The sequence below is a fragment of the Lactuca virosa genome, chromosome 8 (genome assembly GCF_052849685.1).
Source record: "Lactuca virosa cultivar CGN04683 chromosome 8, Lactuca_virosa_CGN04683_v6, whole genome shotgun sequence".
Taxonomy (NCBI): domain Eukaryota; kingdom Viridiplantae; phylum Streptophyta; class Magnoliopsida; order Asterales; family Asteraceae; genus Lactuca; species Lactuca virosa.
The window spans coordinates 82,453,114-82,471,949 of record NC_136433.1 but is presented as its reverse complement, the minus strand read 5'-3'; the positions used below and the strand labels follow the sequence as shown (position 1 = coordinate 82,471,949).

The window sequence follows — 18,836 nt, the reverse complement described above, 5'->3', positions numbered from 1 at the left end:
TAAGGTTAAATGGAATGGTGGTATGACGGGGTAGAAGTTGTTCCCATTTCATCACCCACGTCATCTGCCATAAAAAACCAATGATGTGGAATTTTCTAAAATTCAAATAATGTTAAATTAATTATTTATTGTCAATAAAAAGGTTAAATATTTAATTATGTGGACAATCCATTTGTAGGAAAAATATCCGGCTCACCCCCTCTCTCTAGCTATCTCTCAAAACCGATGATGGGAAAAAAAATCCAATAGACTTGTACCTCATGCAATAGCAGCTTGTACCCCTGTCTATTTTGACTTCGTGGTGGCGTGGTTCATCTTAAAGCTCAAGAAATGGTCTCCTCATGTCAACCCATCATTGTTCATCGAAGCAAAAAAAGAAACTTTTAAAATTCCGACCTGCCGGATTCGAACCAGCGACCTAAGGATGGCCATTGGCTTATTGCCTACTACAGTCCTCCGCTCTACCAACTGAGCTAAGGTCGGTTTTTGTTAAGTATTGCAAATTTGCTTTAATAACAGAACTAACCTGCCATAACATTCATTTAATTATTATTACATTATTACTCCAACAATAACCATCTAACTGATATTGTGATTTGTAGACCTCAAGATTCATAAATATCTGTTCATTATCACTCAGTCATTGTTTATTGCCAAGATGAAGTGACATTGTAGAACCATGGGTTTGTGTGTGAACCACGTCGAAGAGAAGCGACAATGATAACCAAAATGGCAAAATCTTAACCCCAAATCTAGTCCAAAACTTGGATCAATCAATCAATACAAAACCTGATCTTTTGTCTTCTATATGTTAAAATCAAAACAAAGCCTATAGAAATGCATATACACCTTTACTTGTGTTCTAACAATGATAAGAACGTTAATCTGCATTAGGTTGAACAGAATCAGTAAGGCCATCAACCTGTTAGAATTATAATCTAGACTTGTTCTATAAACTATAGTTAGTGTGAATTAATGTTAAGCAGTTGAATGGGTGGTTAATTTAGTTATGTTAACTGTCAAATATGGCAGTTAAATCTGGAAGTTAGTTATTTAGGAAAAGATGCAATGGTTAGAAGGGTTGTATTGTTTGTTACTAGTGCCTATATATATATATATATATATATATATATATATATATATATATATATATATATATATATATATATATATATATATATATATATATATATATATATATATATATATATATATAGAGAGAGAGAGAGAGAGAGAGAGAGATAGATAGGTTCAAATGTTTCCAACAACTATTGTGTGTATGAATTGACCAATCTGAATTTAGGAAAAAAAATCATTAATTGAATAATAAAGGATAGTTTAGTCATTATGTATGTACAATTAATTATATTCTAAAATTACAATCCCTAAAATAATGGGTCAATTTCTCTTAAATAGCATTTAAATCCCTACATCATTTCACTACGTTATCATTCATCCTCAAAATGGGTCTGTCGATGCCTCCACCGTCGAACAACCCTAAAGGACCAGTCGCCGGCAAAAGAAAAAAACGAGACACGAGTGAGTTTAAAAGCCTTCACCAGCACTTCCGTCTCAATTAGCGCTGCTGAGGAAGAAGTAATTGAAGAAATTAATGACAAGTTGCAAATCCAGGTAATCAGTAGCGTAAATTTTACAATTCTGGGCAAAAAAAATTTCATAGATTAGTGATATAATTCGAATAATATTTGATTCCTCTTATTATCTCATCAATTTTAGTTAAAATTAAAATCTTTATGTAAAATCCATTGTTATAATCACGTTTATTCATAAGAAATACATCTTAAAAATTATTGACAGTAACTCCTTTTTCTCAAACCCTAATTGATGAAGCAACCTATTTTAATCGATGTTAAGTTTTGTTGAGTTGTACACTCCTTTAAATTCGCATCAGAAGAACAATGAGGATATTTGTTTTTTTTATACTTTAAGCTTTTGATTCTCTATTATTTATATATGTTGCACAAAATGTGTTTGTGGAAATGCCTGAAAGAGAATCTGGCCATGTTGTATGTATTATGTCAAAACTCTCAGAATGCCTATTATTCTGTCAGAATTCGATTTCAATCTTCTTATTTGTCAAGATAGGAAAAGTAAAAAAACATTGTTAGATAGGAAAATTAAAAAACATTCTGGTAGAATATGCTATCATTCTCCATTATATCGTTTCCATTAAATAAGTAATGTTTGTATTCTGTCAGAATGTCTTTGAGAATGTTTGTTAACAACAAGTATACTTGCTTGTATTCTGTAAGAATGTCTTTGAGAATGTTTGTTAACAACAAGTATACTTGATTGTATTCTGTCAGAATTTATTTATATAAATTCATTTTTGTGTTTTTATTTTATAAAAAAAGATGTTATAAATTCTACTAGAATATAAGTTAAAATTTGTGTGTATTCTGTCAGAATTTATTTATATAAATGCATTCTGTCAGAATGTATTTAAAAATGTTTTGTTAACAACAAGTATATTTGTTTAATTGGTAATGCATTCTAGCAGAATTACGAGTAATGCATGTTATTAGAATAGCGATAGTATATTCTAGCAGAATAACTAGTAATGCATGTTATTATAATAAATTACAATTGTTTAATGTATACTACATTCTATCAGAATTTATAGTTTTTATTATTTTAGAATGCTCTGAATTTTTTAATATCTGAAAGTTGATTATGTTTTTTTAATGAATTTAGGTTTTGAAGAGACTGTCATTGATGTGGAAAAGGAGAAAAAACATGGAGAACTAGAGTGTATTCTTGCAAAATGTATTATGCTAGAATGTATAAAGTGTTTCTTAACAATAATATTCTTTCGGAATGGATTAGTGTTTTTGTTACATTTTGATGTTTTTTTTTTCTTTTTTAACCATTTTTAGTTTTAATCTTTAAAAATAAATGTAATCCTTAAACCATTATTAGTCATAATTTTCTTAGAATGAATGTAAAAAGTATCTTGAATGAAACAATATTCTGCAAGAATAAAACCGCAAATATATTTACTAGTTTATTGTTGACTTTTTGTCATTCTGACAGAATAAAATCGGTTATTATTAAAAGAAATATTAAAATTTAATTAGAATTAATTTAAAAAGTTCAGATTTTTTAAAAATAAGGGAATTAATGATCCTTTAAAATCCGAAAATTTCCTTTTTTAAAATAGGTTAATTGACCAAAATACCCTTTTGCTGAAATTTGTGTGATTATATGATACATGCTATCCTATTGTAATATCATAGACCCTCAGATCATAACTGTTGATTCTATTCATCCGGTGATCCAGATCTGTGCATTCTGGCACACAATAGTTAGTAAAACAAAATAACCTAAGTCTATATATATATATATATATATATATATATATATATATATATATATATATATATATATATATATATTTGAACGGAAAAGTTTTGAGTAACAGGGATCCCCAATGGGTAACAGGGATCCCCAATGGGTAAGCGGGGATTTTTCCCCGTTACAGAGTTTTGAACTTTTATGAAAAATAACTCATAATTATATATTAACCAATAAAACAAAAATTAATAGAATTAATATAAAGCACTATAATCACTAAATGTCTTCAAACCCAAACAATAACATTCAAGTTTACAAATAAAACCATTTTTTGCAAAAAAAAATAATAAAAAGATATAAAAAGTCTTCCCAAAACTATATGTTTGATTGTTAAAAAACCTTAATTCGTCTACTGAACTTTTGCCTATGCATTATTAAAAATAAAAACATAAATAATACTATATATATATATATATATATATATATATATATATATATATATATATGTAGAGAGAGAGAGAGAGAAAGAGAGATAGGTTCAAGTATTCTAACTAATTATTGTGTGAATTTAGGAATCAATGTGAGCCAATCATTTCAAAACCTAAATAAGGTAAATTTTTAATGTTATCTATTAATTAATTTTAGTAATTAAATAAATATTTAATTAATCCCTTTAATTTAGGGAAGATAGTTTAAGAATTAATTAAATAAGGTAAATTTTTAATGTTATCTACTAATTAATTTTAATAATCAAATCTATTTGTTCAATAATTATATATTTAAGGATGTTATTTAGACTATTATTCTGTAACAATATATATGAATCTATATTTGCATTACAATATTTGAATATATAAGGATCATGTTATATTTCAACTGAAGGTTCAAGAATGTTGTTTTTCTACAAGAAGTTACTTCAATCAAAATATGTACTCTATCAGAATATATTCTGGCATTTTCATAGAATATCGTTCTAACAGAATTGCATTCTAAAAGAATAAAATCGAGTAAAATTAAAAATTATGTTAGAATTAAAAATTAATTAATTAAAAAAAATCAGAATTCAAAATTAAAAAAATCAATATCCCTTAAAATCCGAAATTTTCATTAATTAAACATGTGTTTCCTAATTTAAACATGTGTATCCTAATTTAAAGATAGGTAAATCATTACTTAAAATAACTAAAATCATTGGTCTACATTCATCCCTACATACACACAATAATTAATTAGAATACAATAACCTAAGCATATATATATATATATATATATATATATATATATATATGGGGATAGGGTATATACATTACAGCCCCACCTAAGCTTAGGTACTAAACCTCTAAAATATGTCGTTTTAACATGCTAAATATACCCGGTTTGGTTTCACTTGGTAAATATATCATCCTCCATAACATTTCTTTCTTTCATTATCGTTTTACCATCTCTGTTTTCTTTCCTCAATTATCGTTTATTACTTCACCCAAATGAACATTACTAAACCCTAAACCTAAACTCTAAACCCTAAATTTAAACCCTAAACCTAAACCCTAAACCCTAAATCTAAACCCTAAACCCTAACCCTAAACCCTAAATCCTAAACCTAAACCCTAAACCCTAAATCTAAAGCCTAAACCCTAAACCCTAAACTTAAACCCTAAACTTAAACCCTAAACCCTAAACCCTAAACCGTAAACCCTATTGTGTCGATCTTGAATTTACATCTTGAAGTATTAACCGTGAATACATTAACCGTAATCTTTATATAGTAAAACAATGTATTTTCAAGAGATTTAATACCTAAGCTTAGGTGGAGCTGTAATGTATATTCCCTTTTCCCTATATATATATATATATATATATATATATATATATATATATATATATATATATATATATATATATATATATATATATATATATATATATATATATATATGTATATCGGGTACCCACCGGGGCCGGTTTCGGATACGGGTATGGGTACCCGACACGTAGAACCATCCTCATCCCTATCCCCGCTTTTTGCATTCGAGTAATACCCATCCCCGGCCCCGTCCCGGTCAACTCGGGGATTTACCAGGTCAACTCGGGTTAGGGTTTCGGGTATCCATCGGGTACGGGATTGTTTGCCATCTCTAAAAGAAACTCTCATTTGTTGGGTTTGAAACACACTTTTATTCAGAACTAAAACAAAAGGAGGAGCTTACTAGCTCAATATTACAAGAAAAGAAAACAGCCCTCTATTAAAAATACTCACTCTAAGTATTTCTTTATCACTCTCTGTTTAGTGGTACACTCTCTGTTTAATGGTACATTACAGGTCACAACATCTATTTATTCTAAAACTAGCCACTATAACTATTGTGACAATTTATTGTGTTCATCATGTGAAATAGAGAAGCTTCCATCTGTAGTTGTTATTATCCACAACAGAGGTATTCATTTGTCAACAAAAGCAGCTTGTTTTCCACGTTGGTTTATACTCACATTCTCCCCCTTAAACCCAAATTGGCTCAAGATTCGTGACGCCAACATTTCACCATGTTTCATGTATGCTAAAGCCTTTGTAAAGATGTATGTCGGTTGATCCTTTGAGTTGACATATTCCACTATAATTTGCCCACGTTCAACACATTCTCGTATGAAGTGATAAAGAATGCCAACGTGTTTGCTTCGATTTTGATGTTGGACACCGTTTAAAGAACTAAAACAATTGCTAGAGGAAAGCGAGTACACATAATTAATAAAAAGTTCTGAAGACACACCATGACGTGCTCAAGATACCACGATATGGCAATCTAAAAAATCTCAATCGATCGTTCAAACTGAACTCACCATGGCGGCGTGGAGTGTAGATGACCATGTCGTGGTCAATCAAAAGAAGGCAAAAATCGATTTGAAATTTCTACCCGAACATCTGGAGTGGTCAAGCAGGAGGTCGCCAAGCTTTTGGATTCCGGAATCATTTACTCGATCTCTGATAGCCAATGGGTGAGTCTGGTGCATGTGGTACCAAAGAAAAGAGGAATCACGGTGGTCACGAACGAAAAGAATGAGTTTATTCCCACAAGAACGGTAACCGGTTGGCGAGTGTGCATCGATTATCGCAAGTTAAATGATGTCACTTGCAAGGAACACTTTCCTTTTCCCTTTATTGATCAAATGCTCGAATGGTTATCCGGTCATCTTTATTACTGTTTTCTGGATGGTTTTTTAGTATATTTTCAGATTCCTATTGATCCTCAAGACCACGAGAAAACCATCTTCACTTGTCCTAGCGGGACTTTAGCTTATCGTCAGATGTCATTCGGTTATGCAACGCACCGGCCACTTTCCAAACATGCATGATGGCCATTTTCCACGATACGGTTGAGAAGTTCATGGAAGTTTTCATGGACGATTTTTCTATTTTCAGGCCCTCTTTCGATGATTGTTTGTCTAACCTTGATTTAATGCTTGTTATGTGTGAAAAGACCAATTTGGTATTGAATTAGGAAAAGTGTCATTTCATGGTGAAAGAAGGGATTGTGTTAGGCCATAAAAATCGGGGATAGAGGTGGATCGTACAAAGGTCGACATCATAGCTAAATTACCACCTCCAACAAACGTGAAGGGGGTTAGGAGTTTTCTAGGCCATGTAGGATTTTACCGCCGTTTCATAAAAGATTTTTCAAAAATAACTAGGCCTTTAACTCAACTTCTTTTAAAAGATGTCGCATACGATTTTTCTAAGGAATGTCTTAAAGCTTTTGAAGCATTAAAAGAAAAATTGACAAATGCCCAATTATAGTTGCCCCAAATTGGATCTTCTTATTTGAACTCATGTGTGATGCTAGTGATTTTGTTGTAGGAAAATCTATTGGGCCGTGAACCCTCTAATTGGACCCACATTCATGAAACTAAAACTTTTTGGGCCATGTGGGCCTAAAATGGTTCAATTTATCCCTAATGGGCCATGATGGGCCATAAACTCCATTCCCTTCATTCTATTGGGCCGTGAACCCTCATAAGGGCCCAATGGGCCGAGAACCATCCATTTGGGCCTCATAGTATCGAAGTCAAGCATGTAAGGCCCAAACTACTTCTCCTTTCTTCTCTTCTCCCTTACTCTCGGCCCAACTATATAAAAAAACATTTGCATGGAGAAAAGAGGTGACACCTAATTATTACTTAGTGGTAACCCATGCATTATCCCTCATATCTCTAGGATAAACCCTACATGTAATAACCAAATTGAGACCCCTCCCCTCCCTTCTTATTCTCTCGGCCGAAGAACACCCACACACACACACTTCCACTTTCAAACTCTCTCAAATATTCTCTCAAGAACTCTCATTTCCTCTTTAAAATTTTGTGAGTTAGTGTGGGTGTTTCAAGAGAACTTCATCAAGAACTCATCCATTGTGGTAAGATCTTACAAACCCAAGTGTTATACTTCATCTTTAAACTCATTCACTCCTCTTACATCCATGTTTTCGTGAATCATGCTTCTTAGAACCATCTAAGTCTGAAAATCCTCCTCAAGAAGCTTCCTAGGGCCGAGATCTACTCAATTTATCACCAAGAACCGAAAACATCAAAGCAATGTGAGTTCATACCCCTTGATTTTCGGTTTTACTATGTTGTGGGGGAGGATACAAGTTGCTATGTGCTAGATCTATGTATTTGTGCATGTTTATGTGTGTTTTATAAGTTATATGTTGTGATTATGTGAAGAACTTCATAGATCTCGACAATATAGGTAAACTATAACACTTTATACAACATACCATAAAGATGAAAGTGTTAAACATGTTAAGAATGTTGAAAAACTAAACAAAATCTTGTAAAGGGACCATTTTTGACAAATAAACAAAAAGAATGGAGTTTTAAGAAACTTACGGTTTTACATGGACTAGAAGAGTCATATATACATAAAAATGGTTCTTTATGATAATCATAGTTTTAAAAGGGCCAAAAGTGTAAAATTCTGTATTATGGGCCTTAATGTGGGCCTTCACGGTTTTGTTGGGCCAAATTTGTAAATTTATGATTTTTGTGGATTAAATTGTCATTTTACACAAATTGGAACCAAAAATGAAATTTTTAGGTTTTATGGGCCGAAATTGTCATTTTATTTGGATTTGGACCTAAATTTTGTTATTTTACAAAAAAAAAATAGGGCCGAAAATGCCATTTTTATCTAAATTGGGCTAAAAATGTAAATTATATATATAACTAGGCCGAAAATGTAAATAGTTATATTAATGGGCCGAAAACATCAACTTATATATATTTGGGTCAAAAATGTTAATTTATATACAAATGGGCTAAAGATGTAAATTTTCATGTTATTGGGGCTTAGTGGTCCATTTACATGCTTATTGAACCTAATACTTGCCTTACGTGTTTATTGGGCCTTAAGGGTCCATTTACATACTTAATGGGTCTGGAATGCACAACACATGCTTGTTGGGCCTTTGTGGCCCATTTACACGCTTATTGGGCCTAGACTATACATTACATGTTTATTGGGCCTTAGTGGTCCTCCTACATGTTTTATTGGGCCTCGTACATTCACATACATACTCGTTGAACTTTTCAAACATAAAGCGTACTCGGAAAACATTATACATAACATGATACCATATTCGCGTAAACACAATTAAGGATCTAGTGAGACATGTCGGTTGATACCTCTATAGTGTACGATCGTAGCTTGTAGTTATAACCAGAGTCTCCTGGAGGGAGAGCGAGAGTTTGTGTATAGATCTATATGGGATGACACCCCACACCTGAGCTGTTCGCTACAGCTAGACTAGGCCAGTCTAGGGTGACAAACCTTACCTTAATCAAGTCGGCGCCTAAGAACGCCACGACAGGCGAATTTGTCATAATCAAGTATGGTTAAAACGGCTCACCTAGAGATCCTCTCCAACATAATTTTATTGAACACTTATAAAATCTTGTTGATACGAAAACATACATATACTGGTATTCTGTCTTAGGGTTGAGACCACAACACTTTTATAAACATAAAATATAGGATTTTCTGGGGAAATACACAGCTAAACAATACCTTTTCCTTACAACAGAAAATACAGGATTTTTATCCGGATTACATTTTTATATACATTCCAAAAACAGAAAATACACATGCATTAATACTTGATTTTGAAACATTACTTTCAAACTATTTTACAGAAAATATTGGATTTTCTGGCGTTTTACGAACAATACAAAACTTTTCATTCAAACATGCTTATGAACTCACCAAAATTATATATGTTGACATTTTCAAAATAACTTGTATTCTCAGGGAATCGTTAAGCGGAAAGGTCGTCAAGAAATATGGAATTTGTTATATTTTGTTATCATCATACATTGAATATTTTGGCATGTAATTTATGATACTATACTTGATGTAAACAATGTTGGTTGTATTTTGATATGTATGATGATGGTGTTGTCTTGCTTCAATTATATACATTGTGATGATATTACAAGATGAAGTCACGCGTAAGCCCCCGGACGTTTTCTGCCGTCTGGTTCGGGGGTGTGACAGAAAGTATAGAAATTCTGATGCATTGCCACAGCGGACAACCGGAGGACATCACGAAGTGCAATACACAACAAAGAAGATATTCGATGCAGGATTTTGTTGCCCCACGATTTTCAAGGACGCTACAAAATATGTCAAAGATTGTGATTCGTGCCAACGATCGGACAACATTTTTTCCCGAAATGAGATGCCCTAAAATAACATCCAAGTTTGTGAAGTATTCGATATTTGGGGTATCGAATTTATGGGTCCATTTCCGATTTCTCGAGGGAATAAATATTGTTGGGGTCGAATGTGTATAGTGAGGAGTCGAAATCAACATGACTTCGACACTCTATCTATTTTACAAGGCATAGTAGTTTCAACACTTTAATGTATAGTCCTTGTAACTTTTTGTAAGTCTGATGTACCCTGTAAATAGGGTAAGTACATAGAGTTGAGTAACGACCTAGAGCGTCATTTTTGTCATTTATACTCTCGAACTCTTGTACTTTTCTAGACTGATAATTGAGCCAACCAAATTATATTTAGATCGTGTGTTCTTTAGTGCTTTCTTGGTATCATTTGTGTTCGTAATCAAATCTAACACACTACAATTCATATCAGAGCAGGATTCACTCAAACGATTAAAGTTTTCTCGTATTTTTCATTTTTTTTAATCGCTCGTTCTGATTCAAAATCTTCCGCAAATGGAATCAGGAAACTGGTGTCAATTGATTGTTTTGAATTGATTCTACACTCTGTGTGTTAGATCGATTTATTTTATATCAATCTATGATTGATTTTCTTCGTAGATTTCTATTTGAATCAAAAGCTCTTTTTCTTTAAAATCTGTACAACAATGGAGAACTTCAACATGAACACGATGTCTAGTTTCTCTCACTTGCTCGGATCATCAACTAAGATTCCGATGTTGATTCCGGAGTACTGTGAGCAATGGGCTGATAGGATGGAAGATTATCTGAATGGAATCAATGAAGATCAGATGAGATCCATCAAAAGAGGAGAATATTGTCAGGTGATGTTAGTCAACATTGGTACTGCTGCTACAAATGAAGATATGATCACACGCAAGGAAACAAAATGAAGGCGAACGATAATAAATGTCTACGTGAATTACGTGGTGCTCTTCCACCAGTAGTTTACAATTACGTTCGAGGTTGTGAAACTGCAAAGGAGATTTGGATACCTCGAATGATAAATATCAAGGTAATGAGAAGATAAAGAAGAGTTCTGTAAAAACAATGTTTGCTAGAGTTGGGAGAATTCAAGCAAAAGGACAATTAATCAATCAAATAGTACTATGATCGATTGAATGAATTGATTTTCAAGTGTTCTCGATATGGAGTGACTCGTTCATCCCAGGAGTTTAATCTTACTTTTCTTATGGGCTTACGAAAGGAGTGGATGAACATTAGTTTGATGATCAAGACTCAAGAAAGCTTTGATGGTTGTTCTCTTTCAAATCTGTATAGTGTCTTGAAAGCACATGAAAGCGAGATCAATGACATTGTTGAAGAAAGTAAATTGAGTCTTGGAGGACCTTTAACTTTGGACTCGAAAGTTGCAGTAAAGGAATCTGAAGTCGAATCTGATGAAGAAGCCAAAAATGATGAAGAAGGTTTCTTGTTTAACCTTGATTATGAAGTTGTCACTTATTATTCAAACAACAAAACAAAGAAATTCTTCAAGAAGCCTTTTAATCCAAAATTCAAGAATAGCAATGAGGTTAAAGGAAATAGTTCATTTGGAAAAAGTGTGAAGGATGATTTGAAAGTAGAAAAGAATGATGTTAAGGAGTCGTATGAGAAGAAGGAGTTGAAACTTAAAGGAGACTCGAGTTACGATTGTAACTACTGCAATGGGTCGAACCATTTGGCAAAGGACTACATGCTTAGGAAGAAAAAAAAGAAGAAGGAGAGAGTTAAGGACGAGGCGTATTATGCTGAGAAGATTGAGGAGAATAGAACTCGAACTAAGAGTGTTTCATTGAGCGTGTCCACAGTCTCGACTAAATCACCAATGACTGCTAAGGTACGTAATATGAAGCTAGAAATAAACTCGAAGAGAAGAAGGGACTAATGGAATCTCTTGATCTTAGAATAACAAATCTTTTAATAGATAGAGATTCACTTAGGATGGACAATTCGATGCTTATTAAACAAAGAAACATTTATTGTAATTCTGCTAAGCGTTTGCATGGTAAACTAACAGAATTTTATCATTCAGCTGACATATGCGATGAACATCATTGGAAATTGCTTCCTTTTCTTCCGTATAAAAATGAACAAATTGATGGAACAATATGACTGTGAAAGTAATATAGTTGCATATGATAAATTTCCAAATGATTTTTACGCATATGGTATTGTAAATATAAATGAATGTTTGAATGCTCATGATCTTGTGAAAATTGTGAATGAGACCTTAACCAAAAACGAACAAGTCAAGATTTTAAACATGACTGAGAAGTCAACACTTGGCTCTCAACAAAATTTTGTTGATATCAAAGATAATTCTTACACTATCTGTGAAATTGAGACTGAGAAATATGTCGATTGCTACCGATTGTCTATCATTAATGTTGTTGGATTAGTGTCTAAGCCCATAACCATATTTGGTAAATACTTGACCCGGTTGTGCATGGTCCTTTTGGGTTGCCTTCACCAAAGCAACTTGACTAGAGAAATTAAATAGAGAGAGAGGTTATTATGATTTATTAATATGTTATAAGAATAATATATTAAAGGAGAAATCATATTTGTTTAATTAATATTGGTCAATAATTAATTAAGAATTAATTTTGTGATCAAGTGTAATTAATTAAACTAGAGGGGCTGAATTGTAATTATGTAATAGTTGCAAAATAGGGCAATGGTTATCCTTGTTAAAGGATGGACGAATTCAAGGATAAGGATATCCTTAAAATCGTCCAAGGTCCAAGAGATAAGGGTTTTCAAGGCTTATCTTGTGGTTGCTTGGTGGGCAAGTAACTGGATAAGGATAAGGACTGAAACTCTAATCCCAACCCTATATAAAGACCCCTAAGGCCTTAGGAATTCGTGTACATGCTTCTAAGAAGTCCCAAGGACGATTTCTACCTCTCCCCTTCTCTCTCTATAGCCTCTCCAATTGCTTGTGGTGTTTGTGAGCCATTAGAGGCACTACACTTGTGGTGCTTGCTTTCAAGACTTAGGGTTTGAAGATTTAAGTTGTTATTGCAATATAACAACAAGAGGTATGTGATCTAACCTTATATATGAATTTCGAAAATAGTATGCTACATTAGGGTTTTATTCATGTGTTCATAATGTTGTCTATCTAATAGTGAAAACATAGATCCAATTCTAGGGTTGCATGCATACATAGGATTGTATGTCTAAAACCCATCAGTGGTATCAGAGCCTTTGGTTAACTTGTTTTCAATTAGTATTATTCAATTGTATGAACTTGACAAATTAGGGTTTATAGCCAATAAACCCCAGGAGGCCATAGATTTCGAGATTAGGGTTTCCTAACCCTAATTTGCGAAAATCTTGAAAGGGTTTTTGAATCCTTTCCTTTTAATCCAAGATTTCGAAATCTAGGGTTTGCAAACCCTTAGATTTCGAGATTTGCCTCCTTCCCAAGATAAGATCCTAAATTTTAGGGATTAGGATAATCCCATATCTTGTAATTATCTTTTAATGGTTAAATATGTTAAATCAAAGATTTAGAATTATCCCATCCCCTTATTTTCGAAATTTAGAGGGATTAAAGGGATTAGGATAAATTAATTGTTTAAATGGTAATTATCCTTATGATTTGATAATTAAATTAATAGTTTAATTTAAGATAATTATTAAATCAATTGTTTTAATATTTAAAATTTTAATTTAAATGGTATTAAATTCGAAAATTTTAAATTGAAGATTAAAACCCTAATATTTTGAAATGTCTAAAATACACCCTATACTATTATATTATTACAAGCTTAATAAATATATATGTATAATTAAAAGGCTAGTCTTACCGTTAGTAGGCCTCATTCACGAAGCCGGTCTATAAGGTGGGTATAAGGTTGCTGCCTATAAAATGGCGCTTAATGGGTGTACACTCACACCCACCGCTTGCTTGACTGGTGGAGGGTCGTTAGCCGAACGGGTAGGATAGGGCAATCCACTCTTCATTAATAAGTATAATAAAGTAACTAAACGTTTTTTTTTACAAATTCCCAATCCTAGTTACTTTAGGCAAAAGTGAAATTGATGCAATCCCATGAAATTACACTTTGCACCCTTGCTAAAGAAGTTAGTGGAGCGTGTGTGGTTTACCGGCACACTAATTGGTTCTAAGCAAAGGTGGCAAAGGGTGATTCATTGTTTATCATAGTTCGATGGAGCGTGTGTGGTTTACCTTCACATCGAATAGGTGATTGTAACAATGAAGGCACCATGTAGATTTGCATGGTTATTCACACCCACTTTGTGATCCTCGGCATCCCAGTCACAAACGAGAGGGGCATATCGAGATTCAAACATGCCATTGAAAAGTTCAATGTATCTCCAAGAAAAATCTAGGAATTCTCAATACATTTAAAACTTAAGCTTATGTTTTTCATGGTGAAGAATTAGTGAATCGTCATTCACTTACCTCCAAATTATTTGCGTGTTGGATTACGGCATCCCTTTTCTAATATGTAAATAATGTTGTTGGGTCCTAGCCCTAATTTTTCATTTTGGGTGTTTAATTAGGGATTCAATTCTAATCAAACTTTGTCCTTTTCTATTTGTAGATGTCTAACGCAAACAACGCTGCTGCTAACTCATTCACGCTAATGAGTCTTTGTCTAAAAGTGACTTTCGATGGATCGAACTTTAGCGAATGGATAAGATACATTCGCACCATCGCGCGTTACGAGGACAAAGAGTATGTCCTCGACGAGAAGCTCGAGAAGATCAATCCAGAAATCGCTACTCCCGAAGAAATGGCTGTCTTTGAGACCCACGAACGTGATGCAACGAAAGTCCATTGCATCATGATAGCCACAATGAACTCCGAATTCCAAAAGTCCTATGAGGACATGTATCCTTATGAGATGCATATAGACTTGATGGAGAGATATCACCAAAGCGCGAGGCAAGAGCGCTATGAGATCATAACGAATATGATCACTGCTAAAATGGGAAGTGGAGAGTCTCTTACCGTGCACTTGCAAAAGATGCAAAGATATGTTGATCGTCTTCGCAAGTTAAATGTTAACTTTGGGGAGGATTTGGATATCGACATTATTCTTCACTCCTTGCCCTCGTGTTACAACCAATTTAGGATGACCTACCACATGAACAAGGAAGAGGTCACCCTAAGTAAGCTCCAAGGTCTCCTTAGGGTTGCTGAGAGCAACCTCAAGGACAAGTCTGTTGCACCCACTCCCAATCCACCCGCTGCTCCTGTTTTGGCCATTGGGCAAGGAAGAGGAAAGAAGAGGAAGGCTTCGTCTAAGAACCATCGCAAGGTTAAGTCCCGAGATGGTGCCTCTTCTAGTGGGACCAAAGTTGATCCTACTAAACCCTGTCCTAACCCAAAGGAGGCAGAGTGCCACCATTGCCACAAAATAGGGCATTGGAAGAGAAGCTGCCCAGAATACCTGCAAGCTATCAAGGAAGGAAAGATCAAGCCATCTTTTGCAGGTATATACACAATTAAATCTAATGATTCATCTCATGCTATTTCTTGGGTTCTTGATACAGGGTGTGGTTACCACATTTGTTCTGATTTACAGGGACTAAGAAGAAATAGGGATGTGGAGCATGGAAGAATAAATCTAATCATGGGGAACAGAAGATCGTCGCCTGTGACCAAGATTGGAGTGTATTCTCTAGTGCTTAGGAATGGTTTATGTTTAGATTTGAATAATTGTTGCTATTCGCCAGAAATGGCAAGAAACATCATTTCATTTCTTGGTTTGTTTAGACAAGGATTTAGATTTTCTTTTAATAATGAGAATGGTTCTATTTGTGCTTATCTAAATGGTGTCTTATATTTTGAAGCAATGCCATGTAATGGAATTTATGAAACTGTTATGATTGTAGATAACCTAGGAAATGATGTTTTATGCATGGATTCGTCCAATAGTATGGATAAAGCATGTTTGTGGCATTGTCGTCTTGGACATGTCAACAAGAAGCGCATAGCCCGACTCCAAAAGGATGGAGTGTTGGAGTCATTCGACCTTAGGGAAGATGACACGTGTGAGTCTTGTTTACTTGGAAAGATGACCAAGTCACCCTTCACTGGTTCCTGTGCAAGGGGTGAGGGTTTGTTGGATCTCATACATACCGATGTATGTGGACCCTTTAGATCCACCACAAAGGATGCGAACCGCTTCTATGTGACTTTCACCGATGATTATAGTAGATATGGGTATATTTACTTAATCAAGCAAAAGTCAGAAACGTTTGAAAAGTTCAAAGAATTCAAACATGAAGTGGAGAATCAATTGGGCAGGAAAATCAAGATGCTTCGATCCGATCGAGGAGGAGAGTACCTAAGTCTTGAATTCCACGATTATCTTAAAGAATGCGGAATCGTTTCGCAATTGACGCCACCTAGGACACCGCAGTTGAATGGTGTGGCAGAAAGGCGTAATCGAACCTTGTTGGATATGGTTCGTTCTATTATGAGTCGTGCTTCACTACCTATCTCTTTCTGGGGGTATGCCTTAGAGACTGCCGCCCATATCCTTAACCTAGTCCCTACGAAGAAGGTTGCCAAAACACCTCACGAGATGTGGACAGGGAAAGATCCCTCGTTGGCACATATCAAGGTTTGGGGTTGCGAGGCTTTCGTAAGACGAGATACTCACGACAAGCTCGAACCTCGTAGTGAGCGATGTATTTTCATCGGCTACCCGCAGAAATCCTTTGGATATCTCTTCTATAGACCAAGTGACAATGTTGTCTTCGTTGCAAGGAGAGGGGTTTTCCGAGAGCGAGAACTCATAAGCCAAGGAGACAGTGGGAGGCAAATCGAGCTTGAAGAGATTCAAGAGTCGAGTGATGAAGGAACCTCTACCGCTGCCACTCAACCCGAGGAGGAAACTCCGGTTGAACCAATTGACAAGTCCTTACCTCTAAGACGTTCCGAAAGAGTTAGAGTTCAACCCCAGTTATATGGGTTTCATATTACTACCGAAGGGGATACGTATATTAGTGATGGTACACTAATAAATCTAGATGAACCTAAAAGCTATAAGGAAGCCGTGGCAGGCCCGGAGTCTGCGAAATGGAAGGAGGCAATGGACAGCGAGATTCAATCCATGTATGATAACCAAGTTTGGAATTTGGTTGATAATGTGCCCAGACGTAAGACCGTTGGGTGCAAATGGATCTTCAAGAAGAAGACCGACGTGGATGGAAATGTACACACATATAAGGCGCGATTGGTTGCGAAGGGCTTTACTCAAACTCCCGGAGTTGACTATGATGAGACCTTCTCACCAGTTGCGAAAATAAAGTCTATTAGGGTGATGCTAGCCATTGCTGCATTTCATGATTATGAAATATGGCAGATGGATGTCAAGACCGCTTTTCTTAATGGAAAGTTGGCTGAGGATGTTTACATGGCTCAGCCAGAGGGTTTTGTCGATACGAAGCATCCGAATAGAGTGTGCAAGCTTGAGAAGTCCATTTATGGGCTTAAGCAAGCGTCTCGCAGATGGAATCTTTGTTTCGATGAGAAAGTCAAAGAGTTTGGATTTGTACGAAGCGAAGATGAATCATGTGTATATGTCAAAGCCAGTGGGAGTATAGTTAGCTTCCTCGTTCTGTATGTCGATGACATACTACTCATAGGAAACGACGTCCCGACACTGCAGGATGTTAAGTCCTGGCTCGGGAAATGCTTCGCTATGAAGGACCTCGGAGAGGCTTCCTATATTTTGGGAATAAGGATAGTGAGAGATAGAAGTAAGAGACTAATAGGACTTAGTCAGAATACTTACTTGGATAAGGTACTAAAACGTTTTAGTATGGAGAATTCGAAGAAGGGAGAATTACCGATACAAAGTAATGCCAAGTTGAGTAAGACTCAAAGTCCGAGCACAGAAGCTGAGATAGCAGAAATGAGCCGAGTTCCATACGCTTCCGCAGTTGGCTCAATCATGTATGTTATGACTTGTACTCGCCCTGATGTGGCCTTTGCTTTGAGCATGGTCAGTAGATATCAAGGGAACCCTGGCAGAGCCCATTGGATTGCGGTCAAGAATATACTTAAGTACCTTCGGAGGACGAAGGAATGGTTTTTAGTCCTCGGAGGGAGTGATGACTTGAAGGTGCGAGGGTATAGTGACGCCAGTTTTCAGACCGACAGGGACAACTACCGTTCGCAGTCGGGCTGGGTCTTTACCCTGAATGGAGGAGCAGTTACTTGGAAAAGTTCCAAGCAGGAAACAGTAGCTGATTCAACGTGCGAATCAGAGTACATTGCAGCAAGCGAAGCGTCAAAGGAGGCAATATGGTTGAAGAACTTCATCGGTGATCTTGGAGTTGTACCTGCCATACAGGAGCCTATGGAATTTTTCTGTGATAATGAAGGAGCGGTTGCCTTAACCAAGGAACCGAGGGATCATGGTAGATCTCGACATATCGACAGAAAGTATCACTTTATTAGACATCGAGTAGAAGAAGGACATCTCGTGGTTAAGAGGATATCATGAGAAGATAACCCAGCAGATCCGCTTACGAAGGGACTGAGTAGGGTTAAGCACTTGCAGCACGCTAGGAGCATTGGGCTGAAGGATGATACTAGTTTAGATTAGATAGTTTTAGAAACATGTAATAGATAAATGTAATTGACGTTTGATGATTAAATAAAGGAGTATTATTTATGAGTAAAGTTACTGTCTTATGTTAATTGTTTAACTATTGTTTCACTTTGCATGTTTTGACTTCCGGAATAATTGAGTTATTAAGAATAATTGAATTATTCGAATGATCCACAA

The 18,836-nt window shown here is 35.1% G+C and overlaps 1 non-coding gene across 1 annotated transcript; it reads right to left on the bottom strand.

Moving 5' to 3' along the window:
* Nucleotides 1–390: 390 nt before the first annotated feature.
* On the bottom strand, nucleotides 391–483 carry TRNAY-GUA (transfer RNA tyrosine (anticodon GUA)). The gene is made up of 2 exons: nucleotides 447–483; nucleotides 391–426 (listed from the first exon to the last, which is right to left on the bottom strand). It is a non-coding gene; the product is annotated as a tRNA-Tyr (tRNA).
* Nucleotides 484–18,836: the final 18,353 nt, after the last annotated feature.